Raw genomic sequence first — 7,720 nt, forward strand, 5'->3', positions numbered from 1 at the left:
TCCATCTTCATTTTTCATTCTTCAGTTAGGCAAGTCAGCATTTGTTCCAGGGTCTGCTCAGGGATTGGGTGTATGAACAGAAAATAATATCATGTTCTGTATTTTGAGTGCGTGAATTATTGTTAGTCCACAAAAGCACAGAGTATTTGAATAATAATAATAATAATAGTTATTAATAATAATAATAATAATAATAATAAAGTAGGTGCATCTTACCTTTGTTAGTCTAGCTGGGAAAAGCTATAAGCTGGGAGAAGACTTGTGGGTTGTCAGAAGAAAATATGGAGGATTTGGATGGGTGGTGGGAAAACATGAGATTGAGTCCTTGCCTTGCCAGAGGAAAAGATAAATCCACTTTGGGCTGTAAAAACATCTGTCAGCAGTTTTCTATGCTGATTTTGTGTCGTTATTTTGACAAAACTTAATTTAGCAATTCATTCAGCTATCTCTTTGAAGTTCAGTTCCTGGACATCAGTCCTGCAGTCTTTACTTTTACATTAAGGGGCAGGAATGTGAATGATAAAGTAGTCTTCACCATGACACAGAATGGGTTCTGTGCTGTGTGATGCAGCTTTGAGCAGACTTTTGCACCTGGGAAAAGGTGCATAATGGTTATATTGGAGACAGAGATGAGGCCCATGTTTCCTGTTAATTTTCTTTGTCTTGAAACTGAATCAGTTGTCATATTTTACACTATTGTCTCATTCTTTTCTTTTAATATGTTTAACGATCATTGAAATGTTATAGAGAATTTCCATTCAACAGAACGTTCTCTAGTACTTTCTTGAAAAAAAAAAAAAGAAAGAAAAAAAAAAAGATCTTATTTAATAAGAAAACATCCAAGGAATACTTCCATTTCCAATATCTTCCATTTCTGTAGCAGTTGTAAAATCCAATTAATTGAAAACACCTTTTTTCAGCTAAACTTCTATTGGAAAAGTTTTCTTAGGAGCTTTGGATCTGTATAAGAACAATGACAATCAACCCATCTTCAGACCATGTGTCTGGTCAATGCAGTCACTCAGCAAGCCACAGATGAGGACTCAAGCTTCTGTTTTAGAGAGTCTACCACATTCTTGGGGATGCCCCTGTCCTGATATTATTTTGTGGTTTCCCTTGTTCACATTCAAAGCATAGTAAAATATTAACAAACAAACAAACAAACAAACAACAACAGAAGAAATAACTAAAGCCTTAAATGCCATTTCATTAGTTAGGTCACAAAAGAAAAGCCATCCAGCTGAGGTTTCTCAGACCATGTCTATGCCAGTACTTCAAAATGATACAGAAGTGTCTGCATCCGTATTATTAAAGACTGTAAAACTGTGTGGCCACCTCCATGGTTTTAACTGGAAAATGGCCCTAACCCATACCAACTCCTGAACCTTGACTGGGGACTTTGGTTTAACATTTAAAAAAAATCAGGTGATTTTGATCCCTTGCTTAGGGACGTTGCTTATTACTGCTAAATTCCACAAAGAATAAATCTTTCACTGTGCAAGAAAAGTGCTAATATCACAAATTTATCAAGCAGAAACTCAGTGAACTGGTGCATGTTTTTCAAAAGAAAGTTTCAGCTTTCTTCATTGTGTTTCAGTTTCTTTCAGTTTTGAGGCGGCACACATACAGTTGAACCAGGGAAGCTGACTGAATATTTTCAATCATTCTAATTAGATTGTAATAGATTTTGCTTCACTGGCCTTTTTGTGTATAGCTTCCATTAAAATCTGAGGATCAAGTGGCTGTGAATGTCTAACATGAATGCTCATAGAAAATACAAACAATATAAAGGAAAAGTGTTTTAATTCATACTTGTAGTAGCGCTTATGTATAAACCAACCAAGAAACAGAAAATATGCAGTCTTTTTTTTTTTCCACTTATAATTAAGTAATATTAAAACAGCCAACAGCCAGCTTTTTGTATAATCCATCCCATTTCTTACAAAACACTTGTGTTCTAATGTGTTCGGAAGAGCTACTAAGGAATTTATTTTTATCATCTCAACATGTTTTGCTGGGAGAAAGAATATTTATGTTTGTCTTTTTTGTCAATGCAAAAAGCCTTGTGGAGGGAGTTCAGAGCTACTGTTTATGTTATTTCTATCTTTTACTGTGTGTTATAACTTCCCTCTTAAAAACCATCCTTGATTTTTTCCTTTCTATATAGGAAAAGATCATGGCAGCATATTTTTCCCCTGATTGCTACCTACTGATATTTATTATGAACCATGGAGCATGTCTCTCTTCTAAAGTCAGTTGATTCAAACAGGCTTTTGACAAGACTTAAGGACACAATATAGATGTGCAATAGAAAAACAAGCAAACAAACAAACAAACAAAAAAAACACAACCACCACCGACAAAAAACACTCCACGATCTGCTTGTTACTATTCCATGAGCTAAAGGAGAGAATAAATTATTCATTGTGAATCACTCAGCCTGCCCTCGTAAGCAGACTTACACAGTGCAACAACTTTAAATGAACTGCTCCTCTTCCCTCCTCCCCAAAATGTCATAAGTTCTTAATGCATAGTGACACTCAATTAACATGAGAGGCAAATGACCTAAATGCTGGATGTAGCCCACTGAAGAGAGCACATTTTTTAATACTCATGAATATTTAATGAATATTTTTTTCCACAGTCAAAGTGAAAAGGTCTTCTAAAGTACTTTTTTTTTGTTTGAACTTTGTATTTGGACAGGGGGAAAGAGAGAGAACATGCTCATTGTAAAGCAGTTCAGTATCTAGGTACTACCTAGAGTATAGCACTACCTACCTTTAAGCAGGTAAAGTGTAAAGATCTCTAGGTTTCTAACTATTCCACAGTGAAGTTGTCTCTCTTTGCAATTAAAAAAAAAAAATCCTAAAAGCTCTTGAATTATGAAAATCGTGGAAAAAAACTTGTTTCAAAAAAAACATTATTTTGTTTCAGTCAGTTGGCTTTTTCAGATGACAAGCTGTTTTGTTAGAAAAATCAGAAGTACTTAAGATCCCAAGATTAGAAGTCAGTACTATTCCTGTCTGTCTGTCTGTCTATCTATCTGTCTCTCTATTTATCTATGTGTTTTGCATACTAAATTCATTGATTTGCAATCTGTCCTCTTTCTTCCTTTTTCTTCCCTGTCCCTGCCTTTCTATCTCACATCTGCAGTCTTTTTTACTGCCACTTTTCAAATATGAATGATCATGTTCTTGCATGCTAAGACTTAATAATTTGCCATTACATCTTGCAAACACTGCTTTCACACAACTCATAGTATGCTTAGCTCCCCTCTCCCATCATTCCCTATAGGCAAAACCTAAGAGAATCTTTCCACTGACCTTAACAGCTTGTGAAAACAGACCTGGATTTTACAGATCTGAACAGGTTAGTGCAAGACTATTACTCTAGCTGAATACAAATACCATCAATCAGCTTCATGGTTTTCATCCATTGTAAGTGATTCATCAGGCATTCTTTCTTCCTTTGTGGTCACATTTATTATTCTCTGAAACTCTCCTGGGTAAACTCACCTTGGCCTGTGAGTAAACTTTTGTCATTGAGAAATGTCTTAACTTTTTCTGTTGCAGACCATTTTTTTTTCTCCTTCCATTTTTTTTTTTTTTTTCAGACACACTTATTCCTAAGCAAGCCTTTTCTAAGGTTTTCTAAGGTAGAATTGTTTGGTAGAATTATGCATGAAAGCAAGTAGCTGACAATTGGCTGTAAGGAAGGATATTCTGGATAGCATACTGAAAGGGGACCTGGGAGAAGAGATCCTACTTTCTTCCACAGACTACCCAAGTAGCCCTAAGCCACTCATTTAACAACTTTGTTCATGAGCAAAATGCAAGATGTGATTCCACATCCATTCTAGCTTGTCTGGATGCTTAGATGGTCACTATGTTTACATACATTCCCTAATATTCATGTGTTCCCCATAGCTTGGTTTGTACCCTAATATTAATTACAATTACAAATTACAAAGTTTACTTAAGGTCTTCCAAGTCAGAAATAGATGGGGAATTTGTAGAAAAATGCAAGTGTCCCTCACTGAGGCAACCAAATGGACGACAGTGATGTTTGGAACATTAACACAGCAGTGCACAAAATGGATTTCAGGTTTTTCCCCATTGATTTCCTATCAGAAGCCACTAATCCATCCCCAGCTATGGCTGCAATGCCATCACAGGAGTGTGCAGTGACAAGGTCTTGAGCAAAATTTACTATCTACCCTCAACACGAATCCTGTTCTTTCAGAGCTGGCATCCTTGAATTAAATGCCATGTCTTCTCAGTCCTGTTCGACGGACAACATGACAATTATATGTGGCCTTAATGAACAGTATCAAAAATTTCCATCAAATGACTTTGTGAATAATTTATTGAGGATAGTCTTTCCCTTGATAACTGCCAGCATTTAGTGTGTTAGAGTATCTATCTAACCATTTTAAATTAATTTGGGCTGACCCTGCGCTCCTTTACACTCCTTCAAATTCAGGTGATCTGCAAATTTTTCTTTTTTTCAGAGTTTTTATAAATTCAAGGTAACTCCATTTATGCATACAGAAAATTCCACAGCAGTTACTTTCACTTTTATTTTTGGCCTGGAGAAAACAGTTCTTCCCCTCTTGAAGTATTTTTCCCCCTTTTGTTTCGCAGAACAACATGTCTTATAGATGGTCAGTTAAATGCTTTAAAAACAAACAAACAAACAAAACTGGCAGAATTAAATGTGCTTACAAGCAGTTTTAGTTATTCATCCATTTTGAAGTCAAGAAGTATAGATGTGATGATAGCAAAATCTTATTATTTTGAGGCCTCAACCTGTTAGCTACATTTCTTTTGAAGCAGCACAGAATGCAGTTGGCTTTCTGGGCTGCATTGCCAGCTCTTCACGAGTTTTTCATCAACCAGCATACCCAAGTCTTTCTCCTCAGGGCTTCTCTCAATCCATTCTCTGCCCAGCCTGTATTTGTGCTTGGGGTTGCCCCGACCCAGGTGCAGGACCTTGCACTTGGCCTTGTTGAACATCATGAGTTTTGCACAGGCCCACTTCTCAAACCTGTCCAGGTCCCTCTGGATGGCATCCCTTCCCTCCAGCGTGTCAATCACACCACACAGATTGGAGTCATTGGCAAACTTGCAGAGGGTGCACTTAATCTCACTGTCCATGTCACTGACAAAGATGTTAATCAGCACCAGTCCCAATATCTGTGAGGAACACCAAATTCAAATATGATGGACAGTGGCTTAACAACTCCGTCTGCCAGTTGTGCACCTTCTGGTTCCTTAGATGTTCTCAGACGTAATATTTTCATAGAGTGGGCAGTTCTTCATTCTCCCAGTCCCTGCCTTTACCTTCTGGGGCCTGGGCTATGTGGCTAGAGCTCTTGCTTGTGAAGACTGAGGCAAAAAAGTCATTGGGTACCTCAGCCTTTTCCATATTTGTGGTCACCAGATCTCCCATTTCCTTCTGGAGAGGGCCCACATTTTCTCTAGTCTTCCTTTTATCACCGATATACCTATACAAGTTTTTCTTGTTGCCCTTGACATCCTCGGCCAGATTTAATTCTATCAGGGTTTTAGCTTTTGTAACTCCATCCCTGGTTACTTGGACAATTTATCCATATTCTTTCCAGGCTACCTGTTCTTTCTTCTATCCTCTGTAGGGCTTCATTTTTGAATTTGACCAGAAACTCCTTGTTCATCCATGCAGGCCTCCTGGCATTTTTGCCTGTCTTCTTCTTTGTTGGGATGCATCACTCCTGATCTTGGAGGAGGTGATCCTTGAATATTAACCAGCTTTCTTGGGACCCTCTTCCCTCCAGGACTTTATTCCCCAGTACTCTACCAAGCAGATCCCTGAAGAGGCAAAATTCTGCTCTCTTGAAGTCCATGGTTGTGAGCTTGCTGTGCCCCTTCCTCGCTGCCTGAGGGTTCTTGAACTTTGCCCACATTTTCACATTTGGTTTTGCCTCTGAGAAACTCTGAGTGAGCTCTAGACCATTGTGTAACCTGTACTGACATTCCTATATTTCTTAGTGTCTTAAACATACCCATTCTTAAAGATCTACCTGGTGAGTACTCTGGCTGACAGAGTTCTGCTTTGTGAGCATTTTTACTCCCTCAGTATGTGTGATAGACAAAGAAATATGCAAATGTTTTTAAGCAATTATTCCTTGGGTATTATGAGAAAAATACAGACCTGAATCAACTACAGAACATCTCTACACAAACAATATATTCTTTGTAATTTTTTTTTTTTTTTAATCTCGCTTGAGTGATTTTGGGTTTGTGACCAAAATCTTGATGAAATCCTTGTCCTTTTCTCCCCATACGTGTTTTCTTTTCATGGATTCTTTTTTCATTAGCAGATCTATAGCTGCTGACCCGGTAAAAAATAAATTACTTGAATAACTCTCATGATAAATGAAGATTTCTGAGGACAGCTCTAATGACCATTAATTTCAGGGACTATGGTATCCATTCATCCTAGTGGACCTGGATGAAAGGTACCCATTACTGAAGTACTGGAAAGCCTTTCATTTTATAAATATGCTAGGGCTGAAGGAATGAATTTTCTGTGCAAACTAGAACATACATGAGATTTCAAAGAGATCCATTTAAAAATTATTAGAGGAATGTATTTGCACGGAAGTGTTATAGTATTCTGATTAGGTTTGTCTTTGTTTTCTTTGTGATTCTTTCCTCTTCAGCCTTGAAGGTTTCTCCCTTTCATTTTGTTGTTCTGTTCTTTGCAATTGCTATTATTTTTTAACAAATATTATTACCCATTATGTAACCTCTTTTCAGATCTTGTTTTGTACCTCTGTGAGGGAAGAGTGACAAAAATCAAGCATGAAAGATAACAGAGAACATGTGTGAGCTGGTCTGTACTTATGAGGACAACTCAGTCTAAAAACATTACCAGGTTACTGAATAAAACAGTATAGGTTAGGGAACTGGAATGCATCCTCATCACGTCAGAAGTTTGCTGAGTTGCTGTGTTTTAACAGATAAACTATCCTGATGATAAGACTTCAAATTTACCATTAAAGATTATCATGACTTTTTTTAGATTGTGTTGATTACTGTCACCCTAAGAATGGGATCAATAAGGAGTCTCTGAAGTGTAGACATCAATGTGTGAATTATCCTGTAACTCTTTAGGCATTCTAATTCCCAAATGAAGCTGTCTTTAGCAAGCTGCTTAGTGGAACAGTGATATCAACAGTAAATGATCTGCATTTAGATCCAGGCAGAGACAGGTTTTGTTTTTGAGTGGAAGTATGCCCAATGAAAATGATCACCTTAAACATATTTGAAATGAGTACATTTGTACATAGTTTAAATGGTTTGCATCAGTTCCAGTGCATTTAACATTTCTGGGTTTTATACTTTGCAATTATTGAGTCAAGATCTGCTTTAAGGTACTTAGAGTCTTCCTTTATCTTATGGAACAGGCTTAGCAAATATGAGATATCCATGAGAAGGCTGTGAGATTGACACACACTGTGCACTTCTATAGGGCAAACCTTCTTATTGGGATAACCTCCAGTACAATATTCAGACACAGGATCATATGAAATATGTGTTAGACAAAATAAATAACATCTGCATTTGACTTTACTGAAAATATTTTTTATTCACTTTGTTTGTTTTCCACGGACTTTGGAGTAAATTCAGCAAAATGACCTTTAATCAGCATGTCCTGAAGTAGAATTGCACTCCTCTTT

The sequence above is a fragment of the Anser anser genome, assembly GCF_964211835.1.
Source record: "Anser anser genome assembly, chromosome: 2".
Classification (NCBI taxonomy): Eukaryota; Metazoa; Chordata; class Aves; order Anseriformes; family Anatidae; genus Anser; species Anser anser.